Source organism: Sus scrofa, chromosome 18 (assembly GCF_054392235.1).
Source record: "Sus scrofa isolate SSC_HxYL_T2T_F1_AM1 chromosome 18, Sscrofa_HxYL_maternal_Yorkshire_Landrace_v2.0, whole genome shotgun sequence".
Classification (NCBI taxonomy): domain Eukaryota; kingdom Metazoa; phylum Chordata; class Mammalia; order Artiodactyla; family Suidae; genus Sus; species Sus scrofa.
In genome coordinates, this window is record NC_139400.1 from 55,086,301 (window position 1) to 55,093,803 (window position 7,503).

At 48.0% G+C, this 7,503-nt stretch overlaps 1 protein-coding gene across 6 annotated transcripts in view; it reads right to left on the reverse strand.

Annotated features, from left to right (window-relative positions):
- The window catches only part of SNX10 (sorting nexin 10), an 81,117-nt gene extending 75,643 nt beyond the window's left edge, over positions 1-5,474 (reverse strand). The window contains exons 1-2 of one of the 6 annotated variants that reach the window (XM_085005663.1): positions 5,344-5,474; positions 4,501-4,607 (exon numbers count right to left, since the gene is read on the reverse strand). The gene's annotated coding sequence lies outside the window, so the exon portion shown is untranslated. Of the gene's footprint in view, positions 1-4,500; positions 4,608-4,981 lie in introns of all 6 variants that reach the window. The other 5 variants (XM_003134848.6, XM_021079049.2, XM_085005666.1 and 2 more) reach the window with 5 other exon arrangements.
- Positions 5,475-7,503: the final 2,029 nt, after the last annotated feature.

The following is a 7,503-nucleotide window of genomic DNA, read 5'->3' on the forward strand; positions in this document are numbered from 1 at the left end:
TGTACCAATTTACACTCCCCACAGACATGTATGGTGACAATCTATTTTCCCACACCCTCACCATGGTGTTTAATCCTCACTTATCTGATTATTAATGAGGTTACATGTTTTTATATACATATACGAACTGCTATAGTCTTTGCTCGTGTTTCTACTGGATTATTTTTTTTTCTTACTGATTCCTAAGAGTTTAGGTCCGCTATATATATTGCAACTATTTGCTTAAGCACTTTATCATCTGTCTTTTAACCTTGTTTTGGCATCTTTCTGCTTATAGAAGGAATACGTTTCATGACATTAGATCACTATTTTCCTTTATAGAGTCTGCGTTTTCTTAAACTTGGCAAGGTCTTTCCTACTCTAAAGTTAGTTTGTAAAACCATCTTATATGCGTATATACTTTTAATAGCTATCATTTTGGTTTTGACATTTAATCACTGATCTAAGTGGAATTTACTTTTGTGAATGGTGTGAGGTACGGATCTCCCTTTTTCCTAAATGGGCAGCCAACTATTCCAACAGACCTTACCACAGTCAACTGAATCATATGTTCCATTCCTGTGTTTACAAGGGAACCAGTTCTGCACTTCCTACTCCTGGCCCTATAGAACATATTTTGATGTCTGGCTGAACAATACATTTCAAAATGTATTGCCCATGCGTACTAGTCTATTTTCCCAGGAAAACTTAACACATTTGTAAAAAATTAAGTGAAGTTAAAGGGCTGGCCTAAACCAATAGAGGCCTCAGGACCTATTAGCCCTTTTTTTTTTTTTTTTTTTTTTTTTCTTTTTTTGGTCTGTTTAGGGCTGCACCCACAGCATATGGAAGTTCCCAGGCTAGGGGTCAAACCACAGCTACAGCTGCCGGCCTACACCAAGCCACAGCTCACGCCTGCGCCAGATCCTAAACCCCCTGAGCGAGGCCAGGGATGGAACCTGCAACCTCATGGTTCCTAGTCGGATTTGTTTCCACTGCCCCACAATGGGAACTCCCCCCCCCCTTTTTTAATGACCTATTAGTCTTATTTGGTCACTGGAGCATCAAGCTTCAACTAGTAGGTGGCCTTACTTTTCAGGGATTCGCACATTACACAGACATCTCAGACTTCACAGAATTTTGTTTGAATTTACCAATCTCAGCAAATCTTTCCAACACTACCATTCTACCAGGAGGCCAGAACGGACTTCTTGTGCTTCAACCAATCCAGGTTCTGAATCTTTCCTCCTCTTCTCCCCAAATTTTACCCTCCTGGCTCCTATCTTTCAGCATTGTAGATTCCCACCCTAAATCACTGTAAAGTGCTTCAGCTCACCAGACTATATGCCAAAGGATGATGCGTTTTGATGGTGCTTCCAGGGAGCCCTGATGGTCTTCCACACACTGGGGAGCCCAGGGGGAGAATTGGGGGGTCTTCCAGCATTTGAAGAATGGGCACCACTCATTCCAAAGAGAAATACTGGGGGTGTGATGGAACGAATATGAGACTAGAGGTCAGAAGACCTGAATTTTAGTCCCCTTTCCTCTTGTACTTGGCTGCGTAGCTCATGTTAAACTAGTCTGCCTCTCCCCCGGGCTTCGGCTGCCTCATTTGTAAAATGAGGTTACTGGAAGAGAAGAGTCATTACTAACCCTTCCACCATGGGCGACCCTTTAAGAATCTAAAGTAAGTTGTGGATCCTCAGCCCCAGAATACTAGACTTTTGCGCAAGAGTATAAAATCATACATTTCCAGGGACTTCACGGCCTCCCTAAGCCACTTGTCTGCATTCCCCGGGTCACTGAGACTTATTGCGAACTTTTTTTTTTTTTTGTCTTTTCCAGGGCCACACCTGGGGCATATGGAAGTTCCCAGGCTAGGAGTCTAATCAGAGCTGTAGCCACCGGCCTACACCACAGTCACAGCAACTCGGGATCCGAGCCGCATGTGCAAACTGCACCACAGCTCACGGCAACACCGGTTCCTTAACCCACTGAGCAAGGCCAGGGATCGAACCTGAAATCTCATGGTTCCGAGTTGGATTCGCTAACCACTGCGCCACGATGGGAACTCCCTTGCTGCGAACTTTTCAAAAATAACAGTGAATGCAACAGAAATGTATGCAGAATCCCATAACCTTAGGCAAAGTTGAACCAGTTCCAGAACTAAAAAAAGTTCTGGAAAGTTTTTTTCCGGCACTAAAAAAAAAGCCTCTCCTCCACAGAGACTGGGAGGAGGAAGTGGTTACTCAGGGAAAAATAAATGAAAATGCCAATTAAGAGCTGCCCTTGATTGAGGTCTGGCTAAACCCTTGACATACATTCACACAGGAGTGACTGAGGTGGGCAGTACCTGTTCCAGAGCCAGGCTGCCTGGCTCAAATCCTGGCTCCATCACTTACTAACTGTCTGACCTGAGCTCTGTGCCTGTTTCTTCATCTGTTAAAGAAAGGAAAAAAGAATGAAAGAAAAGGAAAGACAAGAAAAAAGGAGAGGGGGTATTAAAAACAGTATCTCAAGTTTTGTTAACATAAATATGGTACTTGAAACCACACCTGGCACACAGTAAACCCCAATATTACAGAAATCTGGGACACACTTGCTGGGTGGTTAAAATTGTGAGTTTAGGGAAGTCACAAATATCTTTTTTTTTTTTTTTTTTGTCTTTTTAGGGCCACACCCACAGCACATGGAGCTTCCCAAGCCAGGGGTCAAATCTGAGCTGTCGCTGCCGGCCTACACCACAGCCACAGCAACGCCAGATTCTTAACCCACCGAGCAAGGCCAGGGATCAAACCTGCGTCCTCATGGATACTAGACAGACTCGTTTCCGCTGAGCCATGATGAGAACTCCGGAAGGCATAAATATGGATGCCTCATTTCCCCCCAGATATAAATAGAATCCACTTCAGAAGCTCCTGGTGAGGAGTTCCCGTCGTGGCGCAGTGGTTAACGAATCCAACTAGGAACCATGAGGTTGCGGGTTCGGTCCCTGCCCTTGCTCAGTGGGTTAACGATCCGGCGTTGCCGTGAGCTGTGGTGTAGGTTGCAGACGCGGCTCGGATCCCACCTTGCTGTGATGTAGGCCAGTGGCTACAGCTCCAATTCGACCCCTAGCCTGGGAACCTCCATATGCCGCGGGAGCGGCCCAAGAAATAGCAACAACAACAACAACAAAAAGACAAAAGACAAAAAAATAAATAAATAAAAAAAATTAAAAAATTAAAAAAAAAAGAAGCTCCTGGTGAGGATTAATGAGCCTGCCACTTAGAAACTCTTTTCACAGCGTCTAGCACATATCCGTGCTCAGTACATGTCAGCTATTGCTATGAACAATTCTGGGAGGCAAGGATTATCAGTACCATTTCGTAATTTCTGAATAAAGGAGCCATCAGATTTAGAGAGTTAAGTCCCCAGCTAACAGTACCCCAGCCAGCAAATGACTGCGCCCAGAGTTCGTCTCTAATGAGTCCGAAACCAGAAGTTGTAACCACTACCACATACAATCTCTTATTTGAACAGGGCTTGGAGAACATAAGAGCTGATCCAGATCTACTACATTCTAAGAGGAAAAACAAGAGGTGAGTGATAACAGTCCCAAGTGTAGGGTATTCCCTCCATGGAGGTCAACCATGACTTTGGCTAAGAGCCCTGCTTTGCCACGCTAAGAAATGGAAGATGACAAAGGCTTGGTCTCAACCAACTCTAAACCCCTCACAAGTGGTTGTTAAACCACAGCCCTGAGACCGAAAGAGGAAAAAGAAGCCATTTCCCACAAAGGCTAAACTAACAAAGTGAACCCTCTAAACTAACAAAGTGAACCCTCTAGAAGGAGAGCCCCTAAGGCTGAGAAAAGATACTATGAAGAGTGCTCTAAAATTAAAGATAAACCTTAGTCTTTAATCAATATACTTTTATATAGGAAAGAATGAAGGTGTTTATTTTGGATACCAAGCTCCAGGAGGCCTGCCCCTAAGCAAAATAAGAGGAAGTTCAGACCACAGCCCGCTGGGGTGGAGGCAGAAGCAGAATGCCAGTCAGCCAAGAGACCCCTGGTGAGGGCCAGTGTCACCTGAGCAAGTCCCCACTCGTTCAACACCGATTTCCTCACGAGTGAAACAGTCACTTCTGAAGTGAGAAGGGAACAGACCGGCAGGAGAGAGAGGGTGAGCCCGTGAAATACAGGTGCTAATTACCTCCCTCCTTCACATCTTATGTATATCTGCTTCTGGGTGTATTTTATTTTCTATCTTTATTTAAAATAGTCCCGTCAGTTAATCTTAAATCTACCACGCCTTTTAAAAAAAATTATTTTTTGAAGGCATGAGGCCTAAGCATCCCTGGAAGAGATGGCAGAAGTAGCAGAAGCATCTCACTCACCTCCCGGTCTCAGACTGAGGAGCCCCAGCTGAGCCTGGGCCATGGATGAAGCTGTGGGGTTCTGCCCAGCGTCTGCACTCACCCCCTCTGGCCCAGACCCCTCCCAGGGGAGAAGAGAGAGTTCATGCATTTCAGGCCTACCTCCACGCAGAAGAACGCTGCAGCGGGCGTCAGAAATCCACAAGAACCTAGGCCTGCTTCTGCGCCCAACTGGCTGAATGCGCCCCACCCGGGGGGCCTCAGTTTTCCTGTCTCCAAAATAAAAGGCTTGAAGGAGATCACATGAAAGCCTCCTCCCTCCTCTCAATTTCTAATTCCATTATTCTTCCACGGAAACGTGCCTTGCAGAAAACAGTAGCCCCTGCTTTCAAGCAAGACACGTGGCTCTAGGTCCCCGTGACCAGCCCCCTCAATCACCGCATCCCATCTTCAAGAAGTATGATGCATCAGAACTGAAACACAGGCTGTTGCTTTCGCGTGGTACCCGACCTGGTCATCGTCAACATGGATTTTCTCTCGGGTCTTTCTTCCTCTGAATCCCACAATCCCACGAAAGCCCCCTGCCTACCCCTCCCAGTTTCTAAACTCCAAGCTGCCCTTCCGTGAATAAGAAAATACCCACCCCAAGCCGGCCTGGTGGAAGGTGCCTCAGCACTTTTCCTGGCGTCAAGGATCCCACCTCCGCCCTACTCTCTCCCCGGAGTGTCTTTTTAGCCGGATCGATTCCCAAGCGTGCCCTCTCCCGGCAAACAAGCCGACCGATGCCTCCTCCCCCTCAACCCCGGCAGGCAAGGCGGCCGCTCACGGCTCCAGCCCCAGCAGACCCAAACCTCTCACCAGCCCGCAGCGAGCGGCCCCTGGGAGCAGCGGGAAGGGCCCCACGCCTCGGGAGAGGAAAGGAAAAGACAGCCGGCTCGGCCCCGGCCGCGGTGCCCACCCCGGCGGCGCGGGGGAGGCCTCCCCGCCGGGTTTCCTGTCACTTACGGGCGGCAGAGCCGGGCAGAGCCGGGCAGCGGACGAGCTGGTGGCGGAGTTTGCTGACTCAAAGGCGCAGCAGCGGCGGCAGCGGCGGCGACGAGCGCACACGAGCGCAGCCCCGCGCTCCCCGCGCACGTAGCGGCCCCGCGCCCGCCGCCGGCTTCCGCCGCCACCGCACCGCCCAGCGCAGGTGCGGCGCCGCGCCGGCCCGCCCCACCCCGCCCAGCCCCGCGGCCGACCCGGACGCGGCCCCCCGGCCCCCGGGCCCCCCGGCCCCCGAACGGGTCGGCCGCCGGGGGGCGCCGCGCGGTCCGCAGCCCGGTTCCTCCTCCCGCGTCCGCAAAATGAGGCTGCGGAGCAGGCACCCCCGCTCGGCCTGATGCTAAGACCTTGGCCTGCGAGCCGCGCCCTTGGGAATGGCCATTTGAAAGCCACCTTGAGCTTGCTGACCCCCGCTCCCCCTGCCCGCCCCCCGCTCCGTCCCCTTAGTTGCGGGGAGGCCTGATGAATGAGGAGAGGGATGCCTAGGTAATGGTAGAATGTCGTAGAACCCAAGTGGTGGGCATATGGGTGTTTGCTGCAAAATTCTTTCAACGTGTCTGTATGTTTGAAATTTTTCACTTTGGGGGGAAGGAAATGAGATCTGCCCAGGGGCCCGAGTCAGTAAACCATGCGTCTAACCCACCTACTTGCCTGGAAAACCGCAATAATCGCTTAAACCGCTCCTAGACAACTACATGGCAGAATAATAAAAGTAGTGTTAAAAAAAAAAATCCACAGAGCGAACTTCAAAGGTTTTATTGGCTTCATTCATTGATTCATGATGGGGCAGCATCCAAGCTAGCAGCTAGAAAGGAGCTCTAAGGAACGGTAACAAAATGAAAGACTGACGTGTGTAAGGAGGCAGAACAAGGAAGTGATTCTAACAAAAAAATGATTGGTCATGGCGAGTCACTGTCCTCTAGAAGACGGGGGTCTATCAGGCTGATCACGCCACCGGTGCTGACCAGGTAATTGCAGATTCCATTCCTTATTGGGAAAGGCTGAAACTAAAGTCTTAAGTTTCCATTTGGTGATGTCTTCGCACAAACACTTAGCATAAGTGACTCCATTTGGGCCCCGTTGTCTCTTTTTTGACAGTAGCCTAATGGTTCGTTATTTAAGCACAAGTTTCTTCCATTAGACACAGTCAGCTACTGATGACTTTAAGGGCCTTTCCAGGCCTATCTGAAAATACACACATCTATCCCCCACACCCCAATTGGCTTGACAAGGTAAAACTTCTAAAACTACAATATTCTGTCATAACAGCCTGAATCCTGACCTTGCGTCACTGAATCTTGAATCACCTGTATCTAATTTCCTAAAATTGCACCCAAGTTATAACACACAGGTGAATGGAAAGATAATCACTTCTGACAATCAAATTAAAATGTTTTCCAAATTCTTTTCCCTATGCTCCACAAAGAAAAGCATTGACTGAAAAACAAAATGCAGTGTGTCTAAGATCCCAAGAGATTCTGCAAAATTAAAATCCTCCTGGATTTATTATCATCAAGAGCCCACCCTTACACAAGAGTTCCCTTATGACAGAAAGTTAAGGACCTGGTGTTGTCACTGCAGTACTGGGGTTGCTGCTATGCCAAGGGTTCAGTCCCTGACCTGGGAACTTCCACATGCCGAGGGCATGGCCAAAAAATAAATAAAGAACTCCCTTAAAACTCTGGACAAAGCAGCAAAATACCTTTGGAGAGTCTATAGGAGGTCATTTAAATATCTGTTAGAATTATGGCCTTAACAGAAAGAAACAATATAAAACGAATTCAGAGTAGAATGAAGCAATAATGAATTTTAATCCATTCCATCAGGATAGCATCTGAGTGGTGTTTCTAGTTTAAGAATTGTAACATGCGACCTGAATCCAAGAGACTGAGCTAAGTGATCAACCACTTTTGTTAGGTTTGACTTTTTGTTATACCTGCAGTGGGCAGCTTAAAAACAAACAAACAAAAAACTGGGACTCTCTGGTGCTTAAGAAATCCTAGCATGCTAATAAAATCACCATAAAATTGCTTTTAAGAAGAACTTCTCTTACCTGTCCAAATCTTGCCTCAACTGTCGCTTCCAGGATCAGGGTAACTGATTCAGGAGTTCCCGTCGTGGCAC